The sequence below is a fragment of the Orycteropus afer genome, unplaced genomic scaffold, assembly GCF_000298275.1.
Source record: "Orycteropus afer afer isolate SDZICR_OR568_19922 unplaced genomic scaffold, OryAfe1.0 scaffold00031, whole genome shotgun sequence".
In the NCBI taxonomy this organism is placed as follows: domain Eukaryota; kingdom Metazoa; phylum Chordata; class Mammalia; order Tubulidentata; family Orycteropodidae; genus Orycteropus; species Orycteropus afer.
Genome location: NW_006921618.1, coordinates 18,021,775 through 18,034,004, shown reverse-complemented (window position 1 = coordinate 18,034,004; position 12,230 = coordinate 18,021,775). Strand labels below are relative to the sequence as shown.

Below are 12,230 nucleotides of genomic sequence, written 5' to 3'. Positions count from 1 at the left end.
CAATTCCTTCAGTGAAGCTTGGACTTCTTCCTTAAATAACATTGGTTCTTGATCATATGCTACCTCTTGAAATAGCTGAACATTAGCCAATTCTTTTTGGTACAGTGATTCTATGTATTCCTTCCATCTTTTGATGCTTCCGGCATTGTTCAAAAGTTTGTCCATAGAATCCTTCGATATTACAACTTGAGACTTGAATTTTTTCTTCAGTTCTTTCAGCTTGAGAAATGCTTGTTCTTCCCTTTTGGTTTTTTAACTCCAATTCTTTGCACATTTCATTATAGTACTTTGATTTGTCTTCTTGAGCTGCCCTTTGAAATCTTCTGTTCAGTTCTTTTTATTCCAGCATTTCTTCCATTCGTATTAGCTACTCTCCTTTCGAGAACAAGTTTCAGTCTCTTCTGACATTAGTTTTGGTCTTTTCTCCTTTTTTTGTCTTTTTAATCACCTCTTGCTTTCTTTGTGTATGATGTTCTTGATATCATCCCACAATTCGTCCAGTCTTGGGTCATTGATGTTCAATGTATCAAATCTATTCTCCAGATGGGCTAACATCAGATGGGATATATTCAAGGTCGTATTTTGGCTCTTGTAGACTTGTCTCAATTTTCTTCAGCTTCAACTTGAACTTGCATATGAGCAATTGATGGTCTGTTCCACATTCAACTCCTGGCCTTGTTTTGACTGATGATATTGAACTCCATCACCTCTTTCCACAAATGTAGCTGAGTTGATTCCTGTGTATTCCATCTGGCAAAGTCCACATATATAGCCACCATTTATGCTGTTGAAAAAAGGTATTTGCAATTTATAAGTTACTGATCTTGCAAAATTCTATCATGTGATCTCTGACATCATTTCTATCACAAAAGCCATATTTTCCAACTACTGGTGAGTCTTCTTTGTTTCCAACTTTTGCATTCCAGTCACCAGTAATAATCAAAACCTCTTGATGGCATCTTTGGTCAATTTCAGACTGCAGAAGTTGGTAAACATCTTCAATTTCTTCATCTTTGGCTTTAGTGGTTGGTGTGTAAATTTGGATAATAATAGTAGTAACTGGTCTTCCTTGTAGGTGTTTGGATATTATCCTATCACTGACAGTACTTTAGAATAGATCTTGAAATATTCTTTCTGAGGATAAATGCAATGCCAGTGCTCTTTAATTTGTCATTCCCAGCACAAATTGACCTTTCACTTTTTTATACTATACCTTTCACTTTCCTATTCTCACATCCAGGCATCCTATACCAGTCACATTTGAATAACTACTTGGTAAATGATTGGTTTGTGATTTCCATTGAGAAAACTGTCTTACTGATAGCTGTCTAGCACAGTGCTTGGCCCAAAATTTTTATGCAATTACTCTCTACTGAGTGAATGAAACATTTAGGCCCTGGCCTTGCTGTGTGATCCTGGGCCAGCTTCTGCCTTCCTCTGGTCTTTCATTTCCTTGGTAGTTTGGGAAAGGGCTAGGGACAGTGGTCTCTGGGGTCCTCTTGCTTCTGCCCTTGACTTTGAAGGCAGTCTGCAGATATGTTGAGACAGCTTCTGCCCACAGTCTGCATTGTCAACAGAAAAGACTGTGGGGAGCCTCTGCTCCCTCTCCACCATGCACTGTTTGGGTCACCCTCCCTCTGGGGCAGGCACAGAGCCAATTACTATTACAGCCTAGAGGTAGGTGGTGAGTGAGATTTGGGTCTGAGTGGGAACCTGCGCTTGAAATGACTCACTGGGCTATCTGGAAGAGAAAAATGGAAGATCAATTAGGTCATTATACCAGATTGGACCTGTAGCCACCAGACAATCATTTGTACCCTGAGAGTAGGAATAATGGATGGTTCTAAGGTTTCAATTATCCTCAGATCATTCAAATGACTCAGAATGGCAACTTGACCCTTGTGGGACTGCCTAATTCAGGTAATGATGGTGGAACTGCCTCCAAGTCTTTTCTGCATCTGAGCTCCAGAAACTGCCCCCTCAGTCCTGTCTTGGGCCTCACAGACCTCCCAACTACCCACCCCATCTGACAGGTGCTTCCGGCCTCTAAGTTGGTACATTCTAAGTTAGAGAGTTCTCAAAAAGTCCATCTAAATCCTGACTTGTAAACCATTTGTACTGCATAAAGTTTGCAGTGGGGAGGTGCATCATAGAATACTGAGGGTAAAATCCATTTCTATTTTGGATGACCCTAGACATGTGACTGGAGCTCTCTAGGTGTCCCTTTCCTCACCTGCAAAATGAGAGGCTTGTTGAAAGGAGTAAATGAAGAAATGCAAGCAGAATGGCTCAGTACAGACCTTCAACTACTGGAGTACTGGGACTGTTCCGTTGTCTATAAAAGAAGCATCTCAAACTGGCTGAAGCCCAAGTAGGGGATTCAGTATAGTGAAGAAGGTATATCTCCCAGAATCCAAGGATAAGAATGCAGCCAGGACTCAGAAGGGGACTGGGCCAGGGAAAGGACTGTGATATCAAAGAACCAAGAGCTCTGTTTTTTGTACCTGGTTCTCTCTGATCCATCTACGTGTAGAAGATGGCCACCCTATATCTCAAACATCTCTATCATAGAGACTAATCCAGAAGAAACTAGAACCTCTCAGTCATGATTCTAGGTCACTGGGACAGAAAATCAGATTTGTCAAACTTGGGTCAGTCTTTGTGGTAGATGGTAAGAGTGGGCATACACCGTCTCCTCCCTGTACCCATACCTTCCCCATTGATGCTGTAGAGCCTCCCATAAAGTGGTAGACTCTATTTCTCTACCCCTTGGGAGCTCTAGTGATGTAGTGCCTAAAGGCATTTGACTGCTAACCAGAAGGCTGGCGGTTCAAACCCACCAGCTACTCCTTGAAGGAAAGTTGGGCAATCTGCTTCCGTAGTGATACTGCCTCGGAAACTCAAGGAGGGGTCACTATGAGTCGAATCTGACTCGATGGCAGTGAGTTTTGGGTCTGAGTTGCTGTGTGACTTACTTTGGTCAATGAAACATGAGAAAATGTGATATAAGCAGATACTTTAAAAGCACTTGTGCACTGGGGCTTGGTCTCTGGCTGTGTTTGAACCCTGATTTCACCATGTGAAAGTGTTCAGGTTAGCCTGCTGGATGGAACACAGAGCCCCGTCTCCCCTGAGATGCAGGGAGACAAAGAAAATACTAGTTAAGTCCACCCAGTTCGATTGTGTCAGATCCAGGATTGGAACCTAAGCCTTTCATACCGGTAATTTTGTGCTAATAGGGAAGTTTAGACATGGCTAAGGAGTTCCTGGTGATGCAAATGGTTAAGCAGTAGACTACTATCTGAGAGATTGGTGGTTCAAGCCAATCTCTGCATAGAGCCACCTCAGAAGACAGGCTTGCTGATCTGCTTCCAAAAGGTGAAGCCTTGAAAACGCTATGGTGCAGTTCTACTCTTCACATGTAGGGTCGCCATGAGTGGGAAGGGACTTGACAGCAACTAACAACAGCACAGCTTTGGGAATTTGGTGGAATTTCAGGCATCGAGGCAGCCAGTGGGGTTGCTTTTTCATGCCTCTGCCTCAGCTAATTCTGGCTTCCTTGACAGTGAGGCTCCATCTGCCTGGCCCATCACAGCTGCCCAAAGGTCCAACATATTTTTAGTTAAGAATCTGAGCTCCAGAGGGAAGCAGGAAATGATTCATTCTCTTTCTCAGCCAATGTACACAAAGGCACATTATTAATATTTACTCAAAGGCTTCTCCAAGGACCCCAAACAGCAAATCACAGGGAGCAAAGAGAACAGAAGGTGTGCTTCCCTAAGTCTGCTGGCTGCCTATACATGGAACAAAGGGGTCTGCTAAACACTTACACCAGCATCAGAGCCAGAAGGGGCCTCACAGCTCCTGCTGTCCACTGCCTAGAGGGCAGGGGACTGGCCCACGGCTGTCCAGCAAGGTTGTGGCAGAGGAGGGGACAGAATCTGACAATATGAACATGGAGAGACCATAACCCTGGGAGAGTAAGGTCCCTCTTTTGTAAAATGAGGAAATAAATACCACTGGGTTGATTCAAAGGAGCCCTGGTGGTGCAGTGGTTAAATCACTCAGCTGTGAAACAAAAGGTCAGGGTTTGAACCCACCAGCTGCTCTGTGGGAAAAAGATGTGGCAGTCACTTCCACAAAGATTACTTTGGAAATCCTATGGGGCAGTTCTACTGTGTCCTACAGGCTCACTATGAGTCAGAATCAACTCAAGGGAAGTGAGTTTGGGTTTTGGGGTAGGTTCAAAGGAAGAGGTAAAAGGGCTACCCACAGTGTCTGGCAAAGAGCAGTTGTTCCACATGTAGCACCAAAAGCAAGGAATGATGAAGCTGCCCATGCCATTTCCTGTCCCTGTTTCTGATGTGCTTCACAGTGGTCCCCACGCCCTTTGGAAGGGGAAGTGTTACACTCCCCAGGCCGGGCTGGGCTAGTGAAAACCAGACTGAGAAAATGTCAGTTACTCAACACAGGGAATGGTGCCTTTGTCATTCCTTCCACAATCTCTTTTCCAGGGAACCAGGCAGCAGCCCTCTCAACCCTGCCTTGGCCCCCAAATCCTATCCCCAGACCCTTCCTGGGCTTCACAACCACTCCTTACCCCTACAGACCTGAGGAGTTCTGTGGCCCTCTCTATGGCACTGCTGTGAGGAGTGAGACCCCGGTGTCGTTTTCTCCCTGGCAGGCACCTGCTGATGGTGTTATCCAGCTGTAATGGCAGCTCCTCTCTCTTATGTTCTACTCTGGACACACTCCCTTCTGCCTCTGCCAAGGAGTTTATGAAATCGTTTATTAAATCTCTCTGACTTTGATTGCAAACTGTCTCTTTTACAGATGAAAAAATACTGAAACCTAAAGAGGCTAAGTGAACCTCCTGAAGCCACACAGCTAGAAAATAACTGAGCTGGGAGTTTGTGGGTAATTCTGATGACTGCTGCCCCTTCTGTGCACTTACTTAGGTGTGGGAGGCTGAATAATCACCTGAAAGGTATCCAAGTTCTAAGCCCTGGAACCTATGAAAGACATTTTATAAACATTTCTATACACTTGACTTTGCAGATGTGATTAAGAGTCTTGAGAGGAAAAGCCTATGTGGTATTGGGAGCAGAAATTGGAGTGATGCACTATGAAGATGGAGGAGGGGACCACAAGCCAAGTAACACATGTGGCCACTGGAAGCTCAAAAAGGAAAAGAAAGGGCTCTCTCCTAGAGCCTCCAGGAGGAATATAAGTCTTGTCAACTCTTGAATTCAGCCAGTGACACTCATTCCAGACACAACTGTAAGAGAATAAAATTCATGTCGTTTTATGCCACTAAGCTTGTGTTGTTTCAGAAGCAATAGAAGACTAATAGGCTAGGCAATGAAGGAATGAGGCAGAAAACAGATACATTTTAGCAAAAGCAGAGGATCTCAGCAGGGATCCAGGCTACAGTAGGAGGGGCATGGAGCTTGAGAGGTAGGTGGGGACACTGAACATTAAGCTCATTTCTTCATCAACAAATGTTAAGAAAACCACAGCATCTGTGCCAAGCCCTGGGAATTCAACTGAAATTCCATTACTCTGAGAGCCCAGAGGAGCCTTGTTGGGGTGGAGGAAGGAGAAGGGAGAAAGTGGCCACACTGTAGGCATGCTGGGGGCGGGGGTGGGGGGACTCCACGAGGATCTGGGCTCCTCTAACCCTGTGAATGGGGAGAGGCCTCCTCCTCTGGCGCTCCCCTTTCCCTCTCATTTCCTCTCCTTCCCATCTCCGATCTCCCTGCTCCTCTCTCCCTGTCCGTCCTCTTTCTCCATTCTCTTCCCTCCCTCCTTCTCCCCATTTCCCTCCTTTTCCTCCTTCCCCTGCCCCTCTTCCTCCTTCCCCTGCCCCTCTTCCCTCATCACCCCTATTCTCTCCAGACCCTATCCCCACCTCCAAGCAGGGGCTGCTCCTGGGGCTGAGCTGCACTTGCGAGAGGCTGCAGCGCCACCTGCAGGCCTAAGCTAGGGCCGCCGGGGTCTCCGCCCAAGCTGGAAGGAGACCGGTGCTCCGGCTTCTCTGTCTACAGGGACGAGGGCGGGCACTGCCACCTATTTGGTGTAGTCGCGGTGTCACCGCGCCGCCACGCTGACATCAGTACTAGCCTGTCTCTGTCTTCCTTAACGATTCTAATTATGAGCCGAGCTCTCCTCTCAAAGAGGGAAGTTCAAGCCAGGACTGATGAGTTTCATAACAGACTCCTTCCCCTTACAGCCCTGCTCCCCAGAGTATAATGAGCCTAAGGACGCCCCAGCTCATGCGGGCTCTCAAATCCCTGTTACAGATGGGAAAACAGAGGCTTGGATAGGGCAAAGGGCATGAATCAGCTCAGGGTCTGGCAGCAACTGGCACTATTCACTGGTTCATTTCTTTGTTGGATTATCTTGTAGATATCCACACGGTGCCCACCCAGGTTCTCGGAGCAGCGACACAGGTAAATGAGACACTGGAAGAGTCCTTGCTGCAGCAAGTAATGTGACAGTTACAGTGCTGGGTCACCGTGCTATAACCAGGGAATTGTCAGTCACTGTGGGGGCCCTGAAGGTGCTCTAGTGGCACAGTGTCTATGGCATTTGACTGCTAACCAGAAGGTTGCCGGTTCAAGCCCACCAGCCACTCCGCAGAAGGAAGACTGGACAATCTACTTCCGTAAAGATTTACCACCGCAGAAACCCAATGGGGGTCGCTATGAGTAGGAATCGACTAGATGGCAGTGGGTTTGTTTGTTTTGGTTTGTGGGGGCCCTAAAGAAGGTGCTGGCAACTCAGGTGGGTCCTGGAAGAAGTGGGGGAAGGGAAGTCAGAAAAGGCGTCCCAGAGGATGTGACATCTGAGCTCACTCCTCAAGATAAAGTAAGAGTTTTCCAGGAAAAGATAGATGGGAAGGGTGTTCCCGGCAGGGGAACAGCATGTTCACAGGCTTGGAGGGAGATAGGGTTAGGGTTTTCAGAGGGAAGGAGTTCTGTGGGTCTGAAGAGTGAAGGAGAGATGCAGGGGCCTAGGCTGGATGGGTCAGCAGGGGCCAGATGACAGAGGTGTTTGGGAGACTCTTTAAGGCATTAGGAAGACAAGATTCAATAGTAATAATAATTGTATTAATAGCCTCAGCTAACACTGGCTAGGGGTTTCCTGGCTCCCAGACACATTCTGAACATTTATACATTTATTATAATGTATTAACCTTATACATTTATTTATTTCACTTATCCTAAGAGGTAGGCAAAGACTTCTGATGGCACTGTAGTTAAAGCATTCAGCTGCTAACCAGAAGGTTGGTGGTTTGAATCCACCAGCTGCTCCATGAAACAATGATGGGGCAGTCTGCTTCTACAAAGATTTATAGCTTTGGAAACCCTATCGGGCAGCTCTACTTTGTCCTCTGGGGTCACCATGAGTTGGAATCGACTAGATGGCAGTGGTGTTTTTTTGTTTTGTTTTGTTTGTTGTAAGAGGTAGGCACAACTTTTACCGTCTCCATTTTTTCCTCTCTTTTTAAAATTAATTTTGTGTTATCAAAGAGAATGTCCAGAAACAGTAAGTACTAAAGAATCTGTTCGTGGCATTGTTTTACAAAGGTTCCTAATGGAGTGTGAATATTTTATTTTCTGATGTATGCTTCACTTATTAATGACAAGATCAATGAACTGATGCAATTACTCAAAAAAAAAAAAAAAAAAGTCCAGACAACCTCATAAAGGCAAAAATGGGCCATTCTTATCCTGAATCTGTTAATTGGAGTGAATTCAGTGGTCACAATACCACTAGCTAAGAATCAACTCTTGTGATAACAACAACAACAACCAAAAAAAAAAAAAACGCACTGCCATCGACTTGGATCCGACTCATAGAGACCCCTCCTTGGGTTTCTGAGGTGGTATCTCTATGAAAGTAGATTGCCCAGTCTTCTTCTGAGAAGTGGCTGTTGGGTTTGAACCACTAGCCTTCTTGTTAGCAGTCAAATGCCTTAAGCACTACGCCATGAGAGCTCCCACTCTCCTGATAGTGGGGAATTATTTGGATCTTCTTATTGGGTCACAGAGTTCTCCCAGATACAAGCACTATGCTTGAAGTCTCATACAAAGTATGTCTGTGTCACTTAAACTATACAATGTGGTAGTCTTTGTTTCATGGGGACATAATCTTGAATGAAGAGGCAAAGTAGAAAGCAACCTGTTTGCATGTTATATGTGAGTACATTATTGAACTGTGAATGAACCAGACTGTGCGTGAATCAGTCCTTGTTAAGGAGCTCTCTGGTGGTGTAGTAGTTAAGGTACTTGACTGTTAACCAGAAGGTCGGTGGTTCAAACCCACCAGCTGCTCTCTGGAAGAAAGATGAGCCCATCTGTTTCCTTGGAAACCCAATGGGCGTTGCTATAAGTCCGCATCAACTCAATGGCAGTGAGTTTGGTTTTTGGTTTGCAGTCCATGTTAAAGAGGAATTCTACCAATGAAAAATCTATCTGTTCTCAGTTGCTATCAACTCTCAGAGTGTCTACTCATTTAACCACACTTTGTTAAGATGGGGCCTTCTTGGTCTACTGTTTGGCTCAAATGGTTTGAACTGAATTTGGCTGTTCATTTCTTCCATCTGAGCTTTATTTCTCAGCCTCAGGATACATGGGATACTTGGCTGTCTATCTTCTCTAGAATTTTGTAGGAGGGTATAGATTCATCCTTCTGGTTTTCTCTTGGCACCATTTGAATAGCTATCTCAATGATTTCCAGCCACATCAATAAAATCCAGGCCAAGGGGATTTCACTGCAGTTTGAGGTAGGTGGGGATAAATGACAATCTAGTTGTAGGCATTCTGACCCCCAAAATAGTAGATGTCAAGCAAAGACTGGAAGTTTGCAGAGGCATCAGGATGCAGTGCTTGCATGATTTCATAAGCAACTTCACAGACCTGAGATGAAAAAGTACACACTAGGAAGTCTGCCCGGGAGAGAAAGCATATTTCCAGAATTACACCTCGCAGTGAATTTTCTATATATCAATTATGCAGTCCAGCTGACCAAGAGATAGAGTTATCACTAATAAATTCAGAATTGGGGTCCTTTGTTTTCTCCTTCTTTAATAAAGAAGGGTTATCCATGGCCAAATACACTTTTTTTTGTCCACTTGTGTGCTGTGTGCAAGAATCTTAAAATGTTCTTCCGTGTGCACTGTGTACTCCTTGATGAGATGGAAGGCTGCTTCTGTTTCCACTTTTTCTGTACGTCTGATAGACTCCAGTACATGGATGTTTGAAGCCAAACGTCTTGATGGTATCTCTATTTCCTTTACCAGCCATGGCTGTAGATAGATCAAATATTTCACAAACTCAGACATCCACTACACTGCAGGATCACCATGGATTCGAATGAGTCTTGTGAGTCAATCTGCAAGGTCTTCTGATATAGCCAAGTTACCTTATGGAGGACAGGATAAAGACTGTCTACAGTGGGGAGCTTGACCACCTGAACATTTTTGTCCTTTGCATCATCTGACCAATGTCCAGTAGAGATGCCAGATCTATCTGTGCACAGTCTCTCATCCCTGACATCATAGCACCAATTCTGAGGTTTCAAGATAGCACAGAGAGGCTACATTGCTTGCCCCAGCTCATTCAGCTACTAAGTGGTAGATTTGACCCCTGCATCCTGGCTCCAGATTCAGTACTTTCAACAAAAACACTAGGAAGGAGATGTGGGATAGAGAAGGAGGAGATCCCAGAGCTCTTTAGGCAGTACATCTGTCTAGACTGAGTAGCTGATTACATGTGGTGGTGAGGGAGGAAAAGACAAGGACAGAGTTTGGGTTTGGTATCCTAGAATTCCTCTTTAACAAGGACTGCAAACCAAAAACCAAACTCACTGCCATCGAGTCGATGAGGACTCAGAGCAACTCCCATTGGGTTTCCAAGGAAGCAGACTGCTTCATCTTTCTTCCACAGGGCAGGGTGATATTCATGTATTTACTCATTCATAGAACCAATGCCCACTAGTGCCTGCTCTGTGCCGAGCATTGTGCTGCTGGACCCTGGGAATATGGCAGAGAATAAAATAGACCTAGTGTCTGTCCATAGGGGCATGACCTTCCCTGGGTGTGGACAGGCAATAAACATGGAAGCACAGACCAAAGACCATAACTTCAGATGGTGAGAAATACTATGTTGTTGTTGTTAGGTGCCATCGAGTCATCTCCACTCATAGCAATCCTATGTACAACAGAACAAAACACTGCCTGGTCCTGTGCCAGCCTCACAATCCTTGGCACACCTGAGCCCATCGTTGTAGCCACTGTGTTAATCCACCTCATTGAGGGTCTTCTCCTTTTTTATGACCCTCCACTTTACCATGCATGATATCCTTCCCCAAGGAATGGTCCCTTCTCACAGCATAATCAAAGTAAATGAGACCAGGTCTGGCCATTCTCGCTTCCAAGGAGCAGTCCGGCTGCACTTCTTCCAGGACAGATTTGTTAGTTCTTTTGGCAGTCCATGGTACTTTCAGTATCCTTTGCCAACACCACAACTCAAATGCATCAATCTTCCTCAGTCTTCCTTGTTTAGTATCCAGCTTTCACATGCATATTAGGCAATTAAAAATACCATGGCTTGGGTTAGGTGCACCTTAGTCTTCAAAGAGACATCTTTGTTCTTCAGCACTTTAAGGAGGTATTTTGCAGATTTGCCCAGTGTCATATGTTGTCTGATGTCTTGACTTGCTTCCATTGGTGTTGATTGTGGAACCAAGTGATATGAAATACTATCATCTATAAATACTATGAGGATAACTGAAATTCCATGAGGATAACTGAACAGGAGAGTGATGGAGTGGCTGCTTATGTGGAGGACCAGAGGAGTAGCTCCTCACTTAGGATCCAACCTCCTGGCACATACTTTTTCACTCTTTCTCTCTGAGGACTTCCTTCCACCCTACACTCTGGCACTGTAGGGGCTGCAAGGGGAGAAGGTCACAAACAGCCTATCTGCCTTGGGGACATCTCATTAATTGACCCCAAAGAGCAAAATTGTAGGTTTGCCTTCCCCACCTCCAAGACCAGGAATGGGGATAGATAGCCCAGACTTGGCAAACACAACATTGGCCTCTCTCTCCTCACCAGAGAAAGGCAAAAAGATTCCCCACCACACGCTGTTTGGTTTTGAATAACTCCCTGTGTTACCCACAAAATAGTCGACACAGAGAATCTTAGAGCACTAGAGCTTAGATCTTTAGACTAAAACATCAAATTCTAGACTCTGGAACTCTTAGAATCATGAGGTGTTAAAAAGAGAGCATCTCAGATTAATGGCATCATTAAATTGTGGATTTTTAGAACTAAAAACAAAATCTTAAGAATTTCAGAACCCTAGGATTTTAGAACCCAGACTTCATCTCACCTACATTGGTCATGTTGTCAGAAGGATCCAGTCCCTGGAGAGGGATATCATGCTTAGTAAAATAGGGTCAACAGAAAAGGGGACAACCCTCAATGAGATGGATGGACACAGTGGCTGCCACAATAGGTTCAAGCACAGCAAGGATTGTGAGGATGGAGCAGGACCAGGCAGTGTTTCATTCTGTTGTGCCTGGGGTCAGTATGAGTCAGAGCCAACTTGATGGCACCTAGATTTTAGAACTTGGTGTTGCAAAATATCTTTAGACACTGACTTAATCTCTCTGTGCCTTACTTTCTTTATTTGTTAAAAGGAAACTTTGTAGGATTCCTATGAAGATTCAATGAGTTACTATATGCAGAGAGCTTAGGTTGAGCTGTGAGCTGTACTAATATTTCTACAACTAATCTAGTTCACCTTCCCTTGAAATACAAGCTCACCACTGTGCACCATCCCCCACCCCAGCTTCTTTGTAGAGGTTTTACAATCTAGACTAGGTTCCCTCCTAATCTGAGATTGTCTTGGTTACCTGCTGCAGCTACAAAAATCACCACACATTGTTGGTTTTAAAGAACAAGAATGTGTTTTCTCATAGTTCAGGAGACTAGGAGTCCACATTCAGAGCTAGGGAAGGCCCTTCCTGATTGGTAGTCCCTGGAGTTCCTTGGCTTTCCTTGGCATCTGTCTTCTCTGTGTGTGTGTCTCTGTCTATTCTGCTCTTTTTTTTTTTTTTTCTTTTATTAGGATTTGGGTGAAGATTTACAGAGTAAATTCACTTTTCATACAGCAGTTCACATATACTTTGTCTCATGTCATTGACCAAAATTTACA

The 12,230-nt window shown here is 44.8% G+C and overlaps 1 pseudogene; it reads right to left on the bottom strand.

Annotated features, from left to right (window-relative positions):
* Window positions 1–8,615: 8,615 nt before the first annotated feature.
* LOC103192841 overlaps window positions 8,616–12,230 on the bottom strand; it is a 13,347-nt pseudogene continuing 9,732 nt past the window's right edge.